Genomic DNA, 22,531 nt, shown 5'->3' with positions numbered 1-22,531 from the left:
TTATTATTACCACAGTTGCACATCTCCTATTAATTTCTAAATAACTTGAGAAGAAAGTTATATAGAAGGACTTTCAGTCTGTGCCTCAATATTCCTTATTGATCTGAGGATCTAAAAATGTACTTCCTGCAGCATAATTGCATTTTTTATAACGCTGTAGATATATTGTCACCTGTTTACTCATATGTATTTATGTATTTACTGGACACTGTCTGATGTGCCTGAAACTGCTGAGGACTAGGGTACTGTGTACATGGATGAACCAGACAGACATGGTCTCTGTTACCATGGCCTGTATAGGCTCATGAGAAAGATGATAGACAAAAGACAATAGACTCGTAAGCACACAAAGAGAGATTTACTTTCAACTGTAATAAGTAAGCATGATGGAGAATGACACCCTACTGCTGACTGAGTTAACAAGTTAAAGTCTCTTTGAGGTGGTGATGTTTAAGAAGACAGCTGACCAACAAGAAGTTAAAAGTGATGCAAGTGATGCAAACTTTATGGAGAAGTATCATTCCTGGCAAATGGAACATGGCATGAGAGGCTCCAGAAGTGTGAATGAGACTAGTACATTTAAGAAGCAGAGAGAAGGCCCATGTTGTCTGGAACATTTTGAGCAAAAAGAATATGAATATATGACGTGAGGTTAAAGAATAAGGCTGAGGATCAGATCATATGAATTCATGTTGTCATGATAAGGATCTGAAGTTTCATCTCATGTGGAATGGGAAGCTACTGAAGAACTTTGGGCAAGGTAAAAAATTTGATCAGGTTTTATTTTTTTAATATTTTTTAATACATTTGTGTGGAAAATGTATTGGTGGGGGAACAAGACAAATACAAAGAGAAATTTCTCACAAGAATTTTGCAAATATTACTTATTCTCTTTTCTTATTGGGAATAGAGATATTGATTGAGATTACTACAGTTATCTAGGTGAAAAGTGAGGGTTGCTTGGACTAGAATAGTAGCTGTGAATATGTGAAGTGAATAGATATTTTGGAGACACAATTGACAGGATTTGTTAAAAGATCAGAAGTGGCTACGAGAAAGAGACAGGAATGAGAGTTGACTACCAGGATTCCAGCTTGAGAAGATCAGAAAAACAGCTCTGGAAAGAGAGATGAAGAATTTAATTTTGAAAAAGGGAATGAAAACACACTTGATCCATGCAACCTCTTGTAACTTCAAAATTGGAATAAATTGGATAAATAAATTTATAATTGAATAAATAAATCAAAATTGGAATAATGCAAACATTGGGATGACCCCTTCACATGGATGATTCACACATTAGTGAAGTATTGCATAGAAGAACAAGGAGAAAAAGAGGAAGAAAAAGAAGAAAAGAAAAGCTGATCACACTCCTAATAGGAAAAGTATAAGGAAAAACCAAACTAAAATAAATAGTAGAGGACCTTCAAGATGGTGGAGGAGTAAGACATGGAGATCACCTTCCTCCCCACAAATACATCAAAAGTACATCTACATGTGGAACAACTCCTACAGAACACCTACTGAACGCTGGCAGAAGACCTCAGACTTCCCAAAAGGAAAGAAAATCCCCACGTACCTGGGTAAGGCAAAAGAAAAAAGAAAAAACAGGGACAAAAGAATAGGGATGGGACCTGCATCTCTGGGAGGGAGCTGTGAAGGAGGAAAAGCTTCCACACATTAGGAAGGCCCTTCACTGGTGGAGATGGGGGTGGGTGGTGGGGGACGCTTTGGAGCCACAGAGGAAAGCGCAACAACAGGGGTGCAGAGGGCAAAGCGGAGAGATTCCTGCACAGAGGATCGGTGCCGACCAGCACTCACCAGTCCAAGAGGCTTGTCTGCTCACCCGCCAGGGTGGGTTGGGGCTGAGAGCTGAGCCTCGGGCTTCGGAGGTCAGATCCCAGGGAGAGGACTGGGGTTGGCTGCGTGAACACAGCCTGAAGGGGGCTAGTGCTCCACAGCTAGCTGGGAGGGAGTCCAGGAAAAAGTCTGGACCTGCCTAAGAGGCAAGAGACCACTGTTTCAGGATGAGCGAGGAGAGGGGATTCAGAGCACTGCCTAAACGAGATCCAGAGAAGGGCGCGAGCCGCGGCTATCAGCACAGACACCAGAGATGGGCATGAGATGCGAAGGCTGCTATTGCAGCCACTAGGAAGCCTGTGTGCAAGCATAGGTCACTATCCACACCTCCCCTCCCGGGAGCCTGTGCAGCCCACCACTGCCAGGGTCCCATGATCCAGGGACAACTTCCCCAGGAGAACACACGGCACACCTCAGGCTGGTGCAATGTCACGCAGGCCTCTGCCGCCGCAGGTTCGCCTGCATTCCATACCCCTCCCTCACCCCAGCCTGAGTGAGCCAGAGCCCCCTAATCAGCTGCTACTTTAACCCTGTCCTGTCTGGCTGAGGAACAGACACCCTCAGGCGACCTACACACAGAGGCGGGGCCAAATCCAAAGCTGAACCCCTGGAGCTGTGTGAACAAAGAAAAGAAAGGGAAATTTTTCCATGCAGCTACAGGAGCAGTGGATTAAATCTCCACAATCAACATGATGTACCCTGCATCTGTGGAATACCTGAATAGACAACAAATCATCCCAAAATTGAGGCGGTGGACTTCGGGGGCAACTATAGACTTGGGGTTTGCTGTATGAGACTGACTAGTTTCTGATTTTTATGTTTATCTTAGCTTAGTGTTTTAGCACTTGTTATCATTGGTGGATTTGTTTATTGGTTTGGTTGCTCCCTTCTCCTTTTATTTTTATTATTTTTTTTTTATTTTAATAATATTTTAAAAATTGTTTTTATTTTAATAACTTTATTTTACTTTATTGCCTTTCTTGCTTTCTCTTTCTTTTCTCTCTTTTCTTCTGAGCCGTGTGGCTGGCAGGGTGTTGGTGCTCCAGCCAGCTGTCAGGCCTGAGCCTCTGAGGTGGGAGAGCTGAGTTCAGGACACTGGACCACCAGAGACCTCCTGGCCTCATGTAATATCAATCAGCGAGAGCTCTCCCAGAGATCTCAGTCTCAATGCTAAGACCCAGCTCCTTTCAATGACCAACAAGCTCCAGTGCTGGACACCCCAGGCCAAACAACTAGCAAGACAGGAACACAACCACACCCATTAGCAGAGAGGTTGCCTAAAATCATAATAAGTTCACAGACACCCCAAAACACACCACCAGATGTGGTCCTGCCCACCAGAAAGACAAGATGCAGCCTCATACACCAGAACACAGGCACCAGTCCCCTCCACCAGGAAGCTGACACAACCCACTAAACCAACCTTACTCATTGGGGAAGACACCAAAATCAACGGGAGCTACGAACCTGCAGCCTGTGAAAAGGAGACCACAAACACAGTAAGTTAAGCAAAATGATAAGACAAAGAAATATGCAGCAGATGAAGGAGCAAGGTAAAAACCCACCAGGCCAAACAAATGAAGAGGAAATAGGCAATCTACCAGAAAAAGAATTCAGAGTAATGATAGTAAAGATAAGCCAAAATCTTGGAAATAGAATGGAGAAAATACAAGAAACGTTTAACAAGGACCTAGAAGAACTAAAGAGTGAACAAACAATGATGAACAACAAAATAAATGAAATTAAAAATTCTCTAGAAGGGCTTCCCTGGTGGTGCAGTGGTTGAGAATCTGCCTGCCAATGCAGGGGACACGGGTTCGAGTCCTGGTCTGGGAAGATCCCACATGCCGTGGAGCGACTGGGCCCGTGAGCCACAATTGCTGAGCCTGCGCGTCTGGAGCCTGTGCTCCGCAACAAGAGAGGCCGCGATAGCGAGAGGCCCGCGCACCGCGATGAAGAGTGGCTCCCGCTTGCCATAACTGGAGAAAGCCCTTGCACAGAAACGAAGACCCAACACAGCCATAAATAATAAATAAAAACTTAAAAAAAAAAAAATTCTCTAGAAGGAATCAATAGCAGAATAACTGAGGCAAAAGAATGGATAAGTGACCTGGAAGATAAAATAGTAGAAATAACTACTGCAGAGCAGAATAAAGAAAAAAGAATGAAAAGAATTGAGGACAGTCTCAGAGACCTCTGGGACAACATTAAACACACTGACATTGAATTATAGGGGTCCTGGAAGAACAGAAAAAGAAAGGGACTGAGAAAATATTTGAAGAGATTATAGTTGAAAACTTTCCTAATATGGGAAAGGAAATAATCAACTCCAGGAAGCTCAGAGAGTCCCATACAGGATGAATGCAAGGAGAAACACACCAAGACACGTATTAATCAAACTATCAACAATTAAATACAAAGAAAAAATATTAAAAGCAGCAAGGGAAAAGAAACAAATAACATACAAGGGAATCCTCATAAGGATAACAGCTGATCTTTCAGCAGAAACTCTGCCAGCCAGAAGGGAGTGGCAGGACATATTTAAAGTGATGAAAGGGAAAAACCTACAACTAAGATTACTCTACTCAGCAAGGATCTCACTCAGATTTGACGGAGAAATTAAAACTTTTACAGACAAGCAAAAGCTAAGAGAATTCAGTACCACCAAACCATCTTTACAACATATGCTAAAGGAACATCTAAAGGTAGGAAACACAAGAGAAAAAAAGACCTACAATAACAAACCCAAAACAATTAAGAAAATGGTAACAGGAAAATACATATCAATAATTACCTTAAATGTAAATGGATTGAATGCTCCAGCCAAAAGAGATAGACTGGCTGAAGGGATACAAAATCAAGACCTGTACATATGCTGTCTACAAGAGAACCATTTCAGACCTAGGGACACATACAGACTGAAAGTGAGGGGTTGGGAAAAGATATTCCATGCAAATGGAAATCAAAAGAAAGCTGGAGTAGCAATTCTCATATCAGACAAAATAGACTTTAAAACAAAGACTATTACAAGAGACAAAGAAGGACACTACATAATGATCAAGGGATCAATCCAAGAAGAAGATATAACAATTGTAAATATTTATGCACTCAACATAGGAGCACCTCAATACATAAGGCAAATGCTAATAGCCATAAAAGGGGAAATCAACAGTAACACAATCATAGTAAGGGACTTTAATAAATAAGGAAACACAACCCTAAATGACACAGTAAACAAGATGGACTTAACTGATATTTATAGGAGATTCCACCCAAAAACAACAGAATACACTTTCTTCTCAAGTGCTCATGGTACATTCTCCAGGATAAGACCATATCTTGGGTCACAAATCAAGCGTTGGTAAATTTAAGAAAATTGAAATCATATCAAGTATCTTTTCTGACTGCAACACTATGACACTAGATATCAGTTACAGGAAAAAATCTGTAAAAAGTACAAAGATGGGGAGGCTAAACAATATGCTACTAAATAACCAAGAGATCACTGAAGAAATCAAAGAGGAAATCAAAAACTGCCTAGAAACAAATGACAATGAAAACACGATGACCCAAAACCTATGGGATGCAGCAAAAGCAGTTCTAAGAGGGAAGTTGATAGCAATACAATCCTACCTCAAGAAACAAGAAACATCTCAAATAAACAACCTAACCTTACACCTAAAGCAATTAGAGAAACAAGAACAAAAAAACCCTGAAGTTAGTAGAAGGAAAGAAATCATAAAGAACAGATCAGAAATAAATGAAAAAAAAAATTAAGGAAATGATAGCAAAGATCAGTAAAACTAAAAGCTGGTCTTTGAGAAGATAAACAAAATTGATAAACCATTAGCCAGACTTATCAAGAAAAAAAGGGAGAAGACTCAAATCAACAGAATTAGAAATGAAAAAGGAGAAGTAACAACTGACACTGCAGAAATACAAAGGATCATGAGAGATTACTACAAGCAACTATATGCCAATAAAATGGACAACGTGGAAGAAACGGACAAATCCTTAGAAAAACACAACCTTCCAGGACTGAACCAGGAAGAAATAGAAAATATAAACAGACCAATCACAAGCACTAAAATTGAAACTGTGATTAATAATCTTCCAACAAACAAAAGCCCAGGACCAGATGGCTTCACAGGTGAATTCTGTCAAACATTTAGAGAAGAGCTAACACCTATCCTTCTCAAACTCTTCCAAAATATAGCAGAAAGAGGAACACTCCCAAACTCATTCTACGAGGCCCCCGTCACCCTGATACCGAAACCAGACAAAGATGTCACAAAAAAAGAAAACTACAGGCCAATAACTCTGATGAACATAGATGCAAAAATCCTCAACAAAATACTAGCAAACAGAATCCAACAGCACATTAAACGGATCACACAGCGTGACCAAGTGTGGTTTATCTCAGGAATGCAAGGATTCTTCAATACACGCAAATCAATCAATGTGATAAACCATATTAACAAATTGAAGGAGAAAAACCATATGATCATCTCAATAGATGCAGAAAAACCTTTTGACAAAATTCAACACCCATTTATGATAAAAACTCTCCAGAAAGTAGGCATAGAGGGAACTTACCTCAACATAATAAAGGCCATATATGACAAACCCACAGCCAACATCGTTCTCAATGATAAAACACTGAAAGCATTTCTACTAAGATCAGGAGCAAGACAAGGTTGCCCACTCTCACCACTATTATTCAACATTGTTTTGGAAGTTTTAGCCACAGCAATCAGAGAAGAAAAAGAAATAAAAGAATCCAAATCAGAAAAGAAGTAAAACTGTCACTGTTTGCAGATGACATGATACTATACATAGAGAATCCTAAAGATGCTACCAGAAAACTACTAGAGCTAATCAATGAATTTGGTAAAGTAGCAGGATACAAAATTAATGCACAGAAATCTCTTGCATTCCTATACAATAATGATGAAAAATCTGAAAGTGAAATTAAGGGAAAACTCCCATTTACCACTGCAATAAAAAGAATGAAATACCTCAGAATAAACCTACCTAAGGAGACAAAAGACCTGTATGCAGAAAACTATAAGACACTGATGAAAGAAATTAAATATGATACAAACAGATGGAGAGCTATACCATGTTCTTGGACTGGAAGAATCAACATTGTGAAAATGACTATACTACCCAAAGCAATCTACACATTCAATGCAATCCCTATCAAACTACCACTGGCATTTTTCACAGAACTAGAACAAAAAATTTCACAATTTGTATGGAAACACAAAAGACCCCGAATAGCCAAAGCGATCTTGAGAAAGAAAACTGGAGCTGGAGGAATCAGGCTCCCTGACTTTAGGCTATACTACAAAGCTATAGTAATCAACACAGTATGGTACTGGCACAAAAACAGAAATATAGATCAATGGAATAGGATAGAAAGCCAAGAGATAAACCCATAAACATATGGTCACCTTACCTTTGATAATGGACACAAGAGTATACAATGGAGAATAGACAGCCTCTTCAATAAGTGGTGCTGGGACAACTGGACAGCTACATGTAAAAGAATGAAATTAGAACACTTCCTAACACCATACACAAAAATAAACTCAAAATGGATTAAAGACCTAAATGGAAGGCCAGACACTATCAAACTCTTAGAGGAAAGCATAGGCAGAACACTCTATGACATAAATCACAGCAAGGTCCTTTTTGACCCACCTCATAGAGGAATGGAAATGAAAACAAAAATAAACAAATGGGACCTAATGAAACTTAAAAGCTTTTGCACAACAAAGGAAACCATAAACAAGACGAAAAGACAACCCTCAGAATGGGATAAAATATTTGCAAATGAAGCAACTGACAAAGGGTTAATCTCCAAAATTTACAAGCAGCTCATGCAGCTCAATATCGAAAGAACAAACAACCCAATCCAAAAATGGGCAGAAGACCCAAATAGACATTTCTCCCAAGAAGATATACAGATTGCCAACAAACACACGAAAGGATGCTCAACATCACTAATCCTTAGAGAAATGCAAATCAAAACTACAATGAGGTATCACCTCACCCTGGTCAGAATGGCCATCATCCAAAAATCTACAAACAATAAATGCTGGAGAGGGTGTGGAGAAAAGGGAACCGTCTTGCACTGTTGGTGGGAATGTAAACTGATACAGCCACTATGGAGAGCAGTACGGAGTTTCCTTAAAAAACTAAAAATAGAACTACCATATGACCCAGCAATCCCACTACTGGGCATATACCCTGAGACAACCATAATTCAAAAAGAGACATGTACCACAATGTTCATTGCAGCACTATCTACAATAGCCAGGACATGGAAGCAACCTAAGTGTACATCGACAGAGGAATGGATAAAGATGTGGCACATATATACAATGGAATATTACTCAGCCATAAAAGGAAACAAAATTGAGTTATTTGTAGTGAGGTGGATGGACCTAGAGTCTGTCATACAGAGTGAAGTTAAGTCAGAAAGAGAAAAACAAATACCGTATGCTAACACATATAAATGGAATCTTAAAAAAAAAAAGGTTCTGAAAAACCTAGGGGCAGGACAGGAATAAAGATGCAGACGTATAGAATGGACTTGAGGACACGGAGAGGGGGGAGTGTAATTGGGACGAAGTGAGAGAGTGGCATGGACATATATACACTACCAAATGTAAAATAGACAGCTAGTGGGAAGCAGCCGCATAGCACAGGGAGATCAGCTTGGTGCTTTGTGACCACCTAGAGAGGTGGGATAGGGAGGGTGGTGGGGAGACTCAAGAGGGAGGGGATGTGGGGATATATGTATACATGGCTGATTCACCCTGTTAAATAGCAGAAACTAACACAACAATGTAAAGCAATTATACTCCAATAAAGATGTTAAAAAATAAAATAAAGAAAATAAGTAGTACACGAAAAAAGATTAAAGAAGTAACATCAAGTGTATTACTGTATATGTAAATTAATTCAAGTCTGTTACAGAAGGACAAGATGTCAAATTGTGTTAAAAAAAAGTTATCTGTTATTACAACAAATATATGTAATGTGATAGATAGAGTTAGAAAAGATGTGGATGGTCAAAGAGATGCTTGGGAGTTTGGGATTGACATGTACACACTAATATATTTAAAATATACAATCAAGAAGGACCTAGTATAATAAATAAATAATAAATGCAAAAAATATCAGTAGTTGCAGATAATGTTAGTCAGGTGAAATATAAGGATAAGCAACTAACTAGTATAAGTTATGATAGAAGGCATAATTATGCAGCAAATATAGCTGTCGTAAGCCAACACATAGCAACTATACTCATATTTTTTAAAAACTTTTAGAAATATCTCTTAAGAGATAATGATTAAATACCTTTATGCTGGGAGATTTTAATATACCTCTACAGCATCTATCATATCTGGAAGATAAATAAAGAATGCCAATTATTAATTAATAACACTATCAAAAATCTTTATATTATCTATGTTAAGATTGAGATGTCTCCACATGGAGACATTGGGTAGGCAGCCCAGGGCTCAGAACTGCAACTCCATGACATTTCCTCTACATATAATGCTTCCATGGTCATAGATGCTTTTAGACGGTAAGGTTATGAACACTTTTAGTGTCTGAGGACTTACAAAAATTAGTCTAACATTTCTCTGGCCAGGCTTCACTCTGTTTAGTTCCATTACAATAGGACAAAAGTTTTATGACATTGAGACACTGAGACCATTCAAAATATTATACTATTCTTTATTATCTAATCAAGGAAATCTTAAGCAATTACCAGATATTACATGCACTGCTTACATTCCTCCAGCAAATGTGCTATTTCTTCCAACTCCAAGCAGCCTGGATACCTGACCTCATCTGGCTGGCTTGGTCTTTGAGCAAATACAGAGAGAAAGCTTTGCCTACATCCCACAGACAGGCTTCAGTGGAATTACCAAGCAATTATTTCAATAGGGAGATATGTTCTCACTTGTTCTATTACCTTCCCTGGAGCAGAAACCAAGGACCTCAAGTGACATCCAGTTTCAGTTCTTAGTCCATCTGAGGCAGGTTCAATGATGACATCAAATCGCAACATCCTTAACCTCATTTGCATTCCAAAAAAGGAGGTTTTTCTTTTCTATTCTCTAAAATAAACTTCAAGTAGCAAATATATATAATTGACTAGACGAAGAGATATTTCTCACAGGAATTTGCAATATGTGTAATTTATCTTCTATTCTTGTTACAGTATGTATAACTTATCTTGTGGGAAACGAATGGGAAAAGGGCACAGGTCGTTTTGCAACTTGGTTATTAGTCATAACTTATTAATACCATATTCTTCCCAAGAGAGATGAGTAATGCCATAGCATTATGTTATCAGAACCTAGGGAGGGACTCCCGTAACACCGCATACTCCAAGTAGAATGAGATGAGGATACTAGTCATGAGTCAAAAGAGAAAGACGCTAATTAAAAATAATTCTAAGGTTTTGAGTATAAGTTTCTGAGAAAGCCCAGAATAAGGATCAAGTTTTGGAAGAGAAATGAATTCAGCTTAAAACAAATTAAATGTTTGCTACCTAGTGGGATCCCTGAATGTGAATTCCCTGCAAGCAGCTGGAAGTGTGGGAGATGTCCAGAAGATAGATTGGAGGAAGAGTTATTACTTGGGTTTAATCCACACAGAGGCAATTATGTTTATGATTTATTAACCAAGCTCCTTTTTAGAAAATGTATTTTCTAGTTGTTAATATTATATAACTGATACTCTGTTGTCTAAACTTGTGTCTTGGAAAGAAGCTGTTTATATAAATTGTAACAATCTTGGGAAATACTTAAAGCAAAAAGTTTAAGTAATCATTCCTCTTTACACTAAGTCTCTCAGGTTGGTGAAAGGATTCTTGAAAAGAAACCAAAATTTAAAACTTACTTTTATTTTTAGCATACCCACATTTAAAATAATGTATATGTAGACACACACACATTTAGGTAGGAGTAACAGAAAAGCCTTTGCAAATACTTCTCAAAGAAAAGATAGAGAATTTTGTGTAAAAGTGATGGTTTGTTCAGTGGCTGTTCAGTTCTACTTTTACTCAAGGAGTCTTGTTCTCCTTTCTTGCCTCTATTCCTACATACAGTGTCCAAATCCCCGCCCTCTCTTCAGGAATCTTACAAATGCCTAGAACTATTGCATGCTGGCACTTCCATGGGGATTACAAGAACAAGAGGTTCCCCTTGTCCATCCTCCTCTCCTTTGTGCATTGCCACTCTTCTCTTTCCACTTCTCCAGTCTCCATCTACCTAGTCTCTGAAAGAAGAAAAACTGGTTCCTCAAGTTTGCACACAAGTATCTTCTTCTACCGTTTAAAATTTACTCTTGCTTTGGAATGGGAGGAGGGGTGTAGGGGGAGAAGGAACCAAACTTTGTGTACCAATGAAGGAGAAAATGAGGAGGGAATATTCTTAATCCTTTCATGCTACACTCATAGCATGCTTTCTTTTTCGCTCATAATAAAAGATGTTAGGCAGGGTTCCCCCCAACACACACTTAAAAGATCTTTAAAAGTAGGAATCATGCTTTATCCCAGTTCATCAGTGTTTAGTGAGTGAGGATGTGAGTGATTGAATGAAAAAGTGAATGAACTTTCATTCTTGGGTAGTAAAGATGTTTGAATAGGGCTTTTTCGGTTTACAAGTTTTTAAATATACATTATTATTACTTAATTCTTGATAGAATTACATGAAGTAATTTTAGAGGGAAAAAAAAAAACTAAGATAATTGTAAAGTCAAGATGTGAATCCAGATCTTCTGAATCCAATTAGTGGCCATTTTTACTCTCTTATTCTATGTCTTAGGAGAAAAGAGATAAACTAGAACAGTGATGTCCTAAGCTAGAGAAGGAGGACGTTTATTAAATGATCCATGTAGATTAGGCCAATAAAGGCAGCTAAAGTCAGTGGAAGCAACATCTCATTCAGCTAAACCCCAAATGGGGTTTCCTCCCTCTTTGTACTGGATGCCTCCTCAGGCTCCTGGAGCGACATGACTTCTGGATTCATATGCCCCAGATCTTGACTACTGTGCCCTGTTCTCCACTCCGTGACATGAAGACTTGGGTTTTTTGATTGCCTTCCCTGTTACCTCATAAAAACTCTTTTTAAGACCTTATGCAACTCCTTTTGTGGGCCCTACATGACTAAAGCCACCCCCAGTCCCACCTCACAGTAAGAGTAATACTTGTTCCCATGCCCCTAGGCCATTCCTTGCTATTAATGCCTATAATGATAACTGCCAATTATTGAAGACTTACTGTGTGTTAAATATTGTGTTGATCGCTTTAAATGTGTATTAATTCTACTATATGCCTAAGGCATTTATATTATAATTCCCATTTTACTATCAAAAAAACCAAGATCAGAAGGGTAAGGTAACTTAGCTATAGTCAGTGACTTAGCTGATTAGTGCAGGAACTGTGGGTCAGCCTCAGCTCTGACTGATGACAAAACCCAGGTTCATCCATTGCATTAGACACTTGGTACAAATGCTACATCTTCAGTGAGTCCTTCTTGCCCCTGGTCACTTGTGGTTCCTATATCCTGCCTTGTTTTTCTTCATAGCACTGATCACTGATAAATTAATTTACTTATTATTTGTCTCCACTGACTAGAACTTAACTTTCCAAAAAGCATGGACTTAACAACTTTTGTTCACTGCTATCTTCTCTGGTGTGTGGAACAGAGCTTGGCAATAGTTGTCTCTCAATAAATACATATTTTTTTAATATATGAGTGTACGATTCTATAGAATACTTGTTCTTTCACTTTCTAAGTATACTTTCCTTAATATTTTCCTTGTGAGAATAAAGGCAAATTACATAGAAAAATTAAGAAACAGTATCAGAGGCAATCTAGGTAACTCTGAGCAACAGGAGAATTAACCAATTGTGCATCTGTTTACATGTTAAAGTATTCCAGCCCTGTATTACTGACAGGTTTACTAGTCAGCTTATGATGCTGCAACAAACATTCCCCAAATCTCAGTGGTTCACAATAACAAATGTTTATTTCTTGCTCACTTTACATGAAGGCTGCAATCGGCTGCAGATCTGCTGGTCTTGACTTAGCTCTATATGTGTTCACATTCTAAGTACCAGGCTAATGGACAGCCGCTATCTGGGGTGTGCCGTTCTCATGACAGAAAGCAGATGCTCACAGAGGAACACAGCCAATCCCCACAAGCATGTTCAATACTAAATCTATTCATATTCCATTAGCCAAAACTAGTGACGTGCCCCATGTCAACAGAAAAATACAATGCCTACAGGAATCCAGGGCAAGGTCAGGGAGAGACTGAGTAAAACAACATACTACACAAGTACTATATTTCTACATTACTGCTGCCTATCTCCCTTCATCTAAGAACTTTTCCTTCACTACTTACACACATTTGTAAATGACCCATCTTATGTTCTTTATCAAGATTTTTTTCTCTTCCCTATGTAAAGTATACCCTACTTGTTTCTACTGAATGTTCTCCAGATTTTAATTATTCAGTTTTTTTCAGTTTAGTCCAGGCATTGTGGTTTTTAATATATATTTCTAAGTTACTGACTTTCAAATTTGGTATTATTGACAAATTTAATCTCTTTCAATCAAAGACAACCTAAGTCCGTGAGCCCAAAGTCATTGGAAAGACCCTTTTGTGGTGAATATACAAATCTCATGAGATGATTTTTCCATTAAAAAAATAAGTATAGTATTTCAAACTGCAGCTGTAAAATACCTTACCTGTTTAGTCAGAGAAAGTACAGTCTCAGTTTTAAAGATTTTGTGAAGTATCATGATAATTTTGCTGTTCTTGGAAGAACTTTATCAATATTTCATCATGACACTTTTCTCTGCAGGAGAACCTAAGAAAAATATTCTATTAATCATGGTGATATTAAAGCTATCTGTCACTTGTAGCATGCATATGCAATAAAGTAATCAGATAAAATTGATATCAGAGACAAATGACCCACATTAAAAATGTCTGCTCGGGTTTCTAAAATTGGTCCTTTTTATGATGATCTCAATAACTAAACCTCTCAATTTGCAAATGAAGATAAATCCTAAGATAATTTTTAAACTCTGAATTGTGAAACAGGATAAAGAGAGGCCTAAAGTGACTAACAGTGTAACAGCTCAAAGAAATGCTTTAGAACTTTTTGAGACAAATATTTTTATTACTAGCTATTTTCTTGGACATTCACTTCAAATTTTCCATATTTGTACTAAAAATGAAACTAATAGAAGCATGTGGACTTAAGCAAGTTTCTTACACATTTGCATTTTAGTTTTTTAAAATGTATATCTAAAGAGACTAGAATCAGTATATCCCATATGTTACTCTGTTAAAAAAAAGGAAGGAGTTGGAAGAGGGGGACATCAATAACACAAGTTAGAGAATGCTTAATGACAAACACTGTTTTTTGCCTCCCAATATCCATTCTTCCCAACTTCCTCACCAGTGGAATCCCGATTTGGTGCAGAGTGACAATGTTTCTGGTTTAAAATCTCACTTCCACAGACCTCAGACTTCCTGAAAGCATATAATCTAGTTCTGGCATGAAATTTATGTAAAAACCTACTGGGTGATACACCTAGGAAAGCGATTGTAATACAATGCCTGGAGATGTAAGATTCTTCCTGAAAACTTTAGGTGGAAAAACACCCAATAACATTGGTTGAACAGAAAAATAGAAGGAGCTCAGAAAATGATGACTTAATGAAGCCACTGAGACAGCCCTGGACTGCCTACACTGGGCCTCTTTTCATGTGGGGGAAAAAAAAAAAAAAATCTCCCTTTAGTTAAGCCAGCGTAATTGGGTTTCTGTTACATGCAGCTGACCCAAACCCCTAAATCATAAAATCCTTCTCTTGGTCACTCATATATTCATTAGCATAATAAAAACTCTGAAAAGCCCTATGATAAAGAAATCCACTTAACTTTGTTTAACACAGAACTTTTCAAACTATCTTGATCAGAAGATACCTGATAATTTCCCTATGAATTAGCATCCTAAGCTACACACATTAGTAAAGTGCCACACTTTTAGTAAACATTTGACTAGAGATCTCAAAAGGCATAGAAATGTAACATTCTGTAATTACATAGTTAAAAATCTAAAAGACTATGTCCATAACCATAACTGCCCCTGGATCCTACACGTCTTAGGAATCATTGCTACCGGTAACAACTATTGGCATAAGCCGCTACTCAAAGAGTTAGCATTCCCTGTCTCCATAGGTGTTGGGGTGCACCAGTGACCTTAGAGGACTTTTAAGCAAAAAATCTCTGAAAATTATCTTTCTTCTTTACTCTGATTTGTCCAGGGGTGACTGTTTATTGAAACCTGAGGCAGATGATGATCTAATTCCTAAAGAAAAGTAAGCAAGAGAGAATTAAATGTCTTTCTTTGGAATTTGGTTTATGTTCTCCAACTTATGGTATTATGACCACTTGATCAGCATTCTCTTCCTGTTATTTTTAACATCTTCATTGGAGTATAATTGCTTTACAAAGGTGTGTTAGTTTCCCTCTCCTTTCCCTCTACCTTGCAATCAGTGGAGTACAGTTATTCAACTTTCTTATTCACATATGTGAAGGCATTTATGTCACTCCAGTAACCATGATTGTTTTAAACTAATAGACTAAAGCAATAAACATATGGAAATGCTTTGTTCATATTAATGCTTTTCAAATAAGCATCTGCATCTAAGAGTAAAGGTCATCATCACCATATGTAACAGATTCCCTATTTTCATAGTTCTATATTAAGTACAAATGAACCTCAAAGGAGGTAAATGCTTTGACTCTTATATTCTAAATAAAAGGGAAGTGCATGTAGAAAAATAATTGGGGAAAATGGTGCTTTATCATTTGTTCTGAGAACTGAATGGTAAATTTCTGATTTCTATAACTTCTTGTTGCTTCAGTAGTAGGGTTTTTTTTTTTTTAAAGAGAGAATTACATTTAAGCCATTAGTCTTTCAGTATATTTACATTCTGACAAGGAAATAAACTGGAAATGGGGCAATTATCAGGGTGGTTCTGAGCATAGCCTGATTATTATTACTCCATTTGTCCTTTAAGCCAGACCAAACTCTACAGGCTATTGCCTGGTTTCTAGGGCTAAGGAGTTGCAATAAAAGAGAAAGTAAAACCTAAAAGGGTAAAAACCAAACTGCAAGTACAAGGTGTTCACCATAATGGTTCTAGTTTCTGCAGCAATGGGAGATAAGGCTAATTACTGCAGCAACAATAGGAAATTGCTCGTCGGGGATGCAAGAAAGTGCAGTTAGCCGCACAGCAGGATCCCTCGCATGGAGCGTCGGTATTCTCACGAAAGACCTGGAACAGCAGCAGAATCTTTAGTGGGCACGGTCAGCAAAGTTGCTGCTTTGGAGTCAGCAGCAAGAGGAGCTATCACCACCACCCGTAGAGGTAAAAAGAGGAAAAGGAGAAAAGGGATGCGAAGGCATTCAAAACAATCCACTGAGCACACGTGAGGAATCTGAAGGGGGCTAGAGTTCTGAGACAAGTATGGATTTGTAAACTTATTTTTACTCTAAGACTGCTATGGTGTTAAAAAAAAAAAAAAAAAAAGTGAATAAAACCAGAAAAAGAAGCAACAGCATATCAAAAATAAGTTTTTTTTAACAAAAATTGGTCTCAGGAGATTGTAGAAGAAGACTGTATGAGGCTGTGGTGAGGTCAAATTATCTAAAGAATTGGGTAGACGATGGATAAACAATTATAAGTAGAGAGGGATAAAAAGGAGAAGGCAATCATTGATAGACTAGATAGATAGACAGATAGATAGATGAAAAGTTATCATAAGTATGAACCCATTAAGGGCTTTCCATCCCTGGAAAAGCTATGATCAAGTGATCAAAAACACATATATATCTATAAGGCACTTTCTTTAAATTAGCACTATACTAAGCACTACAGAAGTATAAATAAATGGCAGGTACTTTCTCCTCTAGGCTTGTGGGTGATAGCTGAGACTGATTAAAGGGACCTGAGGAGTGTACAGACCAGAAAACATGGTAAAGTAGGGCAGATTACAAAGAAGGAGTAAAAATAGAAAATAAAATCTTGTCACAGTAAGGTCAGGAAACATGAACTTCAAAAGACAGGAAAGGTAAAGTATTCTTGAAATATATAGACCTTACATATAAATAGCTGGGAGCTCTTTTGTTGTTATTAAATATAGAAACTCCCTTAGTCCCTTTTAATCCCTATCTGATCAAAAGCATTATTGAGCCACTGTATAGCCTAAAAAATGTATTTTTAGAACGAAGAGGTATCTGACAATTGGAGGCAAGTTATATTAGTAAGCTTTCTAAAACATAAGTAACATATTGAATCTGAAAAATATGGAGTGGTAAAATTTCAGATGGCATAAAAATTATGAGGGACAAAAAATAAAATCACAAAACAAGTGTTAATATCCATGAAGAGGACTGAATGCTGGGTAAAAACTAACAAAGATTTATTTTGAAAATTCTGTCAAATTGAATCTCTTTTTATAAAAGTGTCTGATTTTTTTTTTTTTTTTTTACAAACATTTACTTTAAGTTCAGCAAATATGTTTCTGGTCCCTTTAAAACTAGATAGTTACCCCCAAACTGGTGCAGTAAAATTGTAGTTCCTGATTATAGGACAGTGGAACCAAACAATAATTTCAAGCATATTTATGGTATTTTTTTAATGTCATAGTACACAATATATTTCAGTTTCGTGACCTCCTCTGAATGTACAATAAGCATTTAAGTAGGCAGCCCCATCTTTCCCAGTAGGAGGAGCAGGAATTTGAACTAAACCAGAACTCTGACCACAGGAACCTGGGAGGCACAGTCTCTAACCCACATACAGGCTTAGCCTCACAATGTAATGAGGGCGCTTGTAATGCAGACAATTCTTCCTCTGAAAACGTAGGCTCATCTCTAAAAACCTCTCCATTTTTCTCTCTACATATTTCTGCTTCAAATACTCTTTTAATAGGAATTTACTCATGGACGTGTCCCTGATGATGGTAGAGAAAAATCCACTTTGTTTCACTTTCTGCAAAAAGTAAGTATTTATCACCATCCCGTTATAAGACTTGTGGGGCATCTTTACAACATGAGAATAAAGTCCTTTGTAACTAAGAATCTTTATAAGCACTGTGGAAGTCTAAGTCCAGCATAGTTAATTACTGAGAAGTTTCTCCCATTGTTAGTCATTTTAGTCAAGATTACATTAGATTCTTAATTTGTTTCAATTTCATAATCACTTCAAAGTTTCCTAGATGTAATTTTTCTTTATTAAATGAACAAATGGATTTGGTTTATTACATGGGAGCTTATATTCTATAAGTATACTTTGTGGCATTTCCTATCACAGAAGTCTTATGTTTTCAAGAGGAGAAATAGTGTTATTTACAATGAAAAACTAATTCAGATTTATAAAAGTTTTCCAATGCTTTTGAATAATCCTTTAATGTTGTTTTTAAAAATCACATTTTTATGCCTCTAGTATAAAAGATGGTACTATCCTAGAAAATAAAGAGAACAAGAAACATTAAAAAAATTTACTTTAATGAACAGAGGAGATGCGTCTGTGAATCAGAATAACAATGATCTGAGTTAGGACTTCCAAATTTAGAGAAGGTAAAATGGGAGGTAAACAGGGGACGATGGATGCCTGTGGCTGCAGATCTCAGACTAACTTGGCAGAATTTCCAAAGTGAGTAACAAGCCAACATCTCTCAACTGAAACATGAGAATGTGTGGGCTAACTGTGGGAACTTCCATGAACTAATATGGCAACAAAAAATCAGGGTAAGACTGAATAAAGAATTCCACTGACATGCCATATTTTCATATAAGCATTTAGTTGGTGAGGCAGAGCAAAAAGATAATGATATAAATGAAGGCAGCCCCACATCTACTAACTTATGTTGGATGGAGAAAAGAGCTACCCAACAGCACCATGAACTGTCCAGTCCTATAATGAACCTCCTATAAATAACTGGTGCAGAATGAGAACCACACTCAAAAATAAGCCACCGTCAAAAACTAATCAGCATTGGTTCTTACCAAACACGACATCACATGAAGGAGGACAGGAATAGGAAAAGCAAATAGCAAAGAACACCCACCAAAATAATCTTGCCACAGAGCAGATGACCAAAAATATTGCTATAAATTAAAAACACTTAAAGAAGTGGTAGCTATATAAAGCAACTACTCAAATAAAAGGTACAAAAGATTATAGAACATGAGACTATATAACAAAGGAGTGAAATATGAACCAAAAGAGCTTAGGAAAGTAGTGGAATAGAAAGTAAAAGCATCACAGAGATGAAGGCTACGTTGGCAGAATCACACAGGACAAAATGCTCAAGGAACATGGAGTGCAACACTGAGAACAGCAAGCAAAAGGAAATGGAAATAAAGAGTTAAAGAAGAGTTGCTTGGGCCAAGATGGCAGAGTAGGAAGACTCTGAGCTCACCTCCTCCCATGGGCACACCAAAATTACTGCTATTTACAGAGCAACTGTAAATGAGAACAATCTGAAGGCTAGCAGAAACGATTTTCTGCAATTAAAGATATAAGGAAGGAACCACAAGGAGAAGCGTAGGAAGGGCAGAAACGTAGTCGAGTCAAGACCCATACCCCCAGTTAGGCAACCCACAAATGGGAGGATAATCGCAACTGCAGAGGTTCTTCCCTCTGCAGGACTGAGCCCTGCAGAGGCTCAGTCAGGGGTCTGAGCACCACATCAGGCTACTCCGCTGGATGGGTCCTGAACCAGGAAGATGAGCCCCCATAATGTCTGGCTTTGAAGGCCCGTAGGGCTTGCATACTGGAGAGCCAGAGGATTGTATGAAACAGAGACTCTGCTCTTAAAGGACGCATGCAAAAATCTCACACCCTCTGGGTCCCAGCACAGAGCCAGTAATTTGAAAAGACTTCAGGTCCAACCTACTTGTTGATCTTGGAGAGTCTCCTGGAGAGGCAGGAGGCAACTGGAACTCCCCCTGGGGACAAAGACACTGGTGGCAGCCATTTTGAGGAGCTCATTCTAACACAAAGACACTGGTGTTGACAAGTGCCATTCTGGAGTCTTCCCTGTATCCTATTAGCACTGGAGGCTTACCCACCTACCAGTGGGCCAGTATCAGTCCCGGCAACCCCTGGGCCTTGCACCCAGCTGCTCAGGGACCTGGCTCTTCCCACCCACAGATTGGCACCAGCCTGAGACCCCCCACTCCTGGGTAGGTATCTGAAAAAAATGAAAACACTAATTCAAAAACATAAATGCACCCCAATGTCCATAGCCGCATTATTTACAATAGCCAAGATATGGAAGTGACCAAAGTGTCCATCAGTAGATGAATGGATAAAGAAGTGGTAGTACATATATACAATGGAATATTTCTCAGATATAAAAGATAATGAAATCCTGCCATTTGCAACAACATGGATGGACCTGGAGGGTATTTTGCTAAGTAAAATAAGTCAGACAGAGAAAGACAAATGCCATATGATTTCACTTATATGTGGAATCTAAAAAACAAAACAAATGAATAAACAAAACAAAACAGAAAGGGACTCAGATACTGAGAACAAATAGGTGGTTGCCAGGGAGGAGGGAAATTGGAGAAGTAGAGAAATAGGTGAGGAGATTAAGAGGTACAAACTTCCGGGTACAAAATAAATGAGTCATGGGGATAAAATGTACAGCATGGGGAATATAGTCAATAATATTGTAATAACTTTGTTGGTGACAGATGGTAATTAGACTTATCATGATCATTTCGTAATGTACAGAAATATCAAATCACTATTTTGTGCACCTGGTACTAACTAGTGTAGTAGGTCAATAATACTTCCATTTAAGAAAATAAGGATATGTAATCACAATATTCTAAGAGGTTTTACAGAGAACAATATTTACACTGTTATAATGATGGAAACACTAATTATTGATATAATTTAAAATATGATAAAATTTGGGAGAGAGGACGAGGAAGGGGAGGTGGAGGTGTTAAATCTTCATGTCTCTTGCATTTATAAATTTAAAAAATGCTTCTTTCATTTCTTTTTATTGTATCTATATGAGATGATAGATCTTAACTAAACTTATTGTGATAATCATTTCATAATATTTGTAAACCAAACCATCAAGCTATACACCTAACACACACTCATATGTGTCAGTTATTTCTCAATAAAACTGGGGGAAAAAAAGAGTAAAGAGGACTACAGAAAAAATAATTACTATGGAATTGAACATATACATAAATGGTTCCCCTAAAGGTGAGAATCAAAATATGACACATAAAATTATTTTAAAATATAATGGGAAGAAGCTTTCCAGAAATTAAAAAAAGATAATAAATCCAGAGATAGAAAGAACACAGCATATCCCAGGGAAAAAATGGATATAAAATATCCAATTTTATTATAGAGTAGTAAAATCACTTGACTTCAAAGGTAATAAAAGAGTCCTTTAAATGTACGAGTATAAAAATCAAGATACAGATAAATGGTAAAACATCAGGCTAGTCTCCAAAAGTTCCACAGGAACACTAGAAGACAGCGGAGTAATGCCTACAGTGTTTTCAAAGAATGAGATTATAACTCAATTTTAAACCCACCCAAATTCTCATGTAAGAATAAAAGCAACAAACTAAACCTGCAAGAACTCAGCATATATAGTGCCTTTGAGTTATTTTGAAAAACTGCTCAAGAGAAAATTTCAGCCACCCAAGAAATAAATGGAGACACAGTGGCAAAAAAGACTGGTGATGAATCTTAATTTCCTTCAACTCTAGGCCTAAGACTAAATAGTTACAGAGATCATAGTTACAGACAAAATGTGAAAGTTATCCATCCTGACAGGATTCTTTCACTTGCTTGCTCTCTTTCTGTATTAAGTAGAAGCATGTCTTCCATCTGTAGAAATCCTGTACATCAAAGATGAAGAAGCAGTGAGATATATTAAGACAGAATTATAAGGAGGTCATATTCTTTTCAGATCACCAGGAAAGTAAAGAAGGCCTGTAGGGCTCAGGTTGGAAGCTCTTACCCAAAATAAAGCCTGTGTATTTGTTGGTGTGTCCTGTATACTCTTTCTCAGAAACTGAGCCTGGTGATGTAAGGCATCCCCATATAAAGGAATTTTCTAGAACACAACTTGCTTAGTTGTGAACATACTCTCCTATTGACTGTCTCCAGGGATTAAGAGAAAAAATACTCCCTTTACTAGGGATCCAAAATTGAGTGGACCACTAGTTTCATAAAAGCACTTAACATAGTAAATACAATTGAATCTTCTATTAAAACCACATGAGTTTAAACATCAATTTCAGCAATCTTTAAAGTTATATTTATATAGAAGTCATGAAGATAAATATGTGCTGATCCTAGACTATCTAGGAATTTTCTTGGTTTTTAAAATTAATTTATTCTCAGCACTTTTTTATATACCAAGTTTCTGTTTGGCCGTTGCCACCTGAGTTCTGATTAAATATATATTCATTATCAAGATACTGAATTATATTTATCAATCATTTGCTATATGCCATTCATTATTCTAAGTGTTTATATGCATTATCTCAATTAATTCTCTTCTT

General features: G+C 37.5%; 2 long non-coding RNA genes across 2 annotated transcripts in view; one reads left to right on the top strand and one right to left on the bottom strand.

Moving 5' to 3' along the window:
- LOC309629968 overlaps nucleotides 1-22,531 on the bottom strand; it is an 820,276-nt gene that overhangs the window by 567,741 nt on the left and 230,004 nt on the right. The gene's annotated exons all lie outside the window — the stretch shown is intronic.
- LOC309629971 lies at nucleotides 2,194-8,439 on the top strand. Its single transcript, XR_014245340.1, has 2 exons — nucleotides 2,194-3,630; nucleotides 3,937-8,439. It is a non-coding gene; the product is annotated as an uncharacterized lncRNA (long non-coding RNA).

This window comes from Balaenoptera borealis, assembly GCF_965194805.1.
Source record: "Balaenoptera borealis genome assembly, chromosome: 5".
Lineage (NCBI taxonomy): Eukaryota > Metazoa > Chordata > Mammalia > Artiodactyla > Balaenopteridae > Balaenoptera > Balaenoptera borealis.
This window is presented reverse-complemented; position numbering and strand designations above follow the sequence as displayed.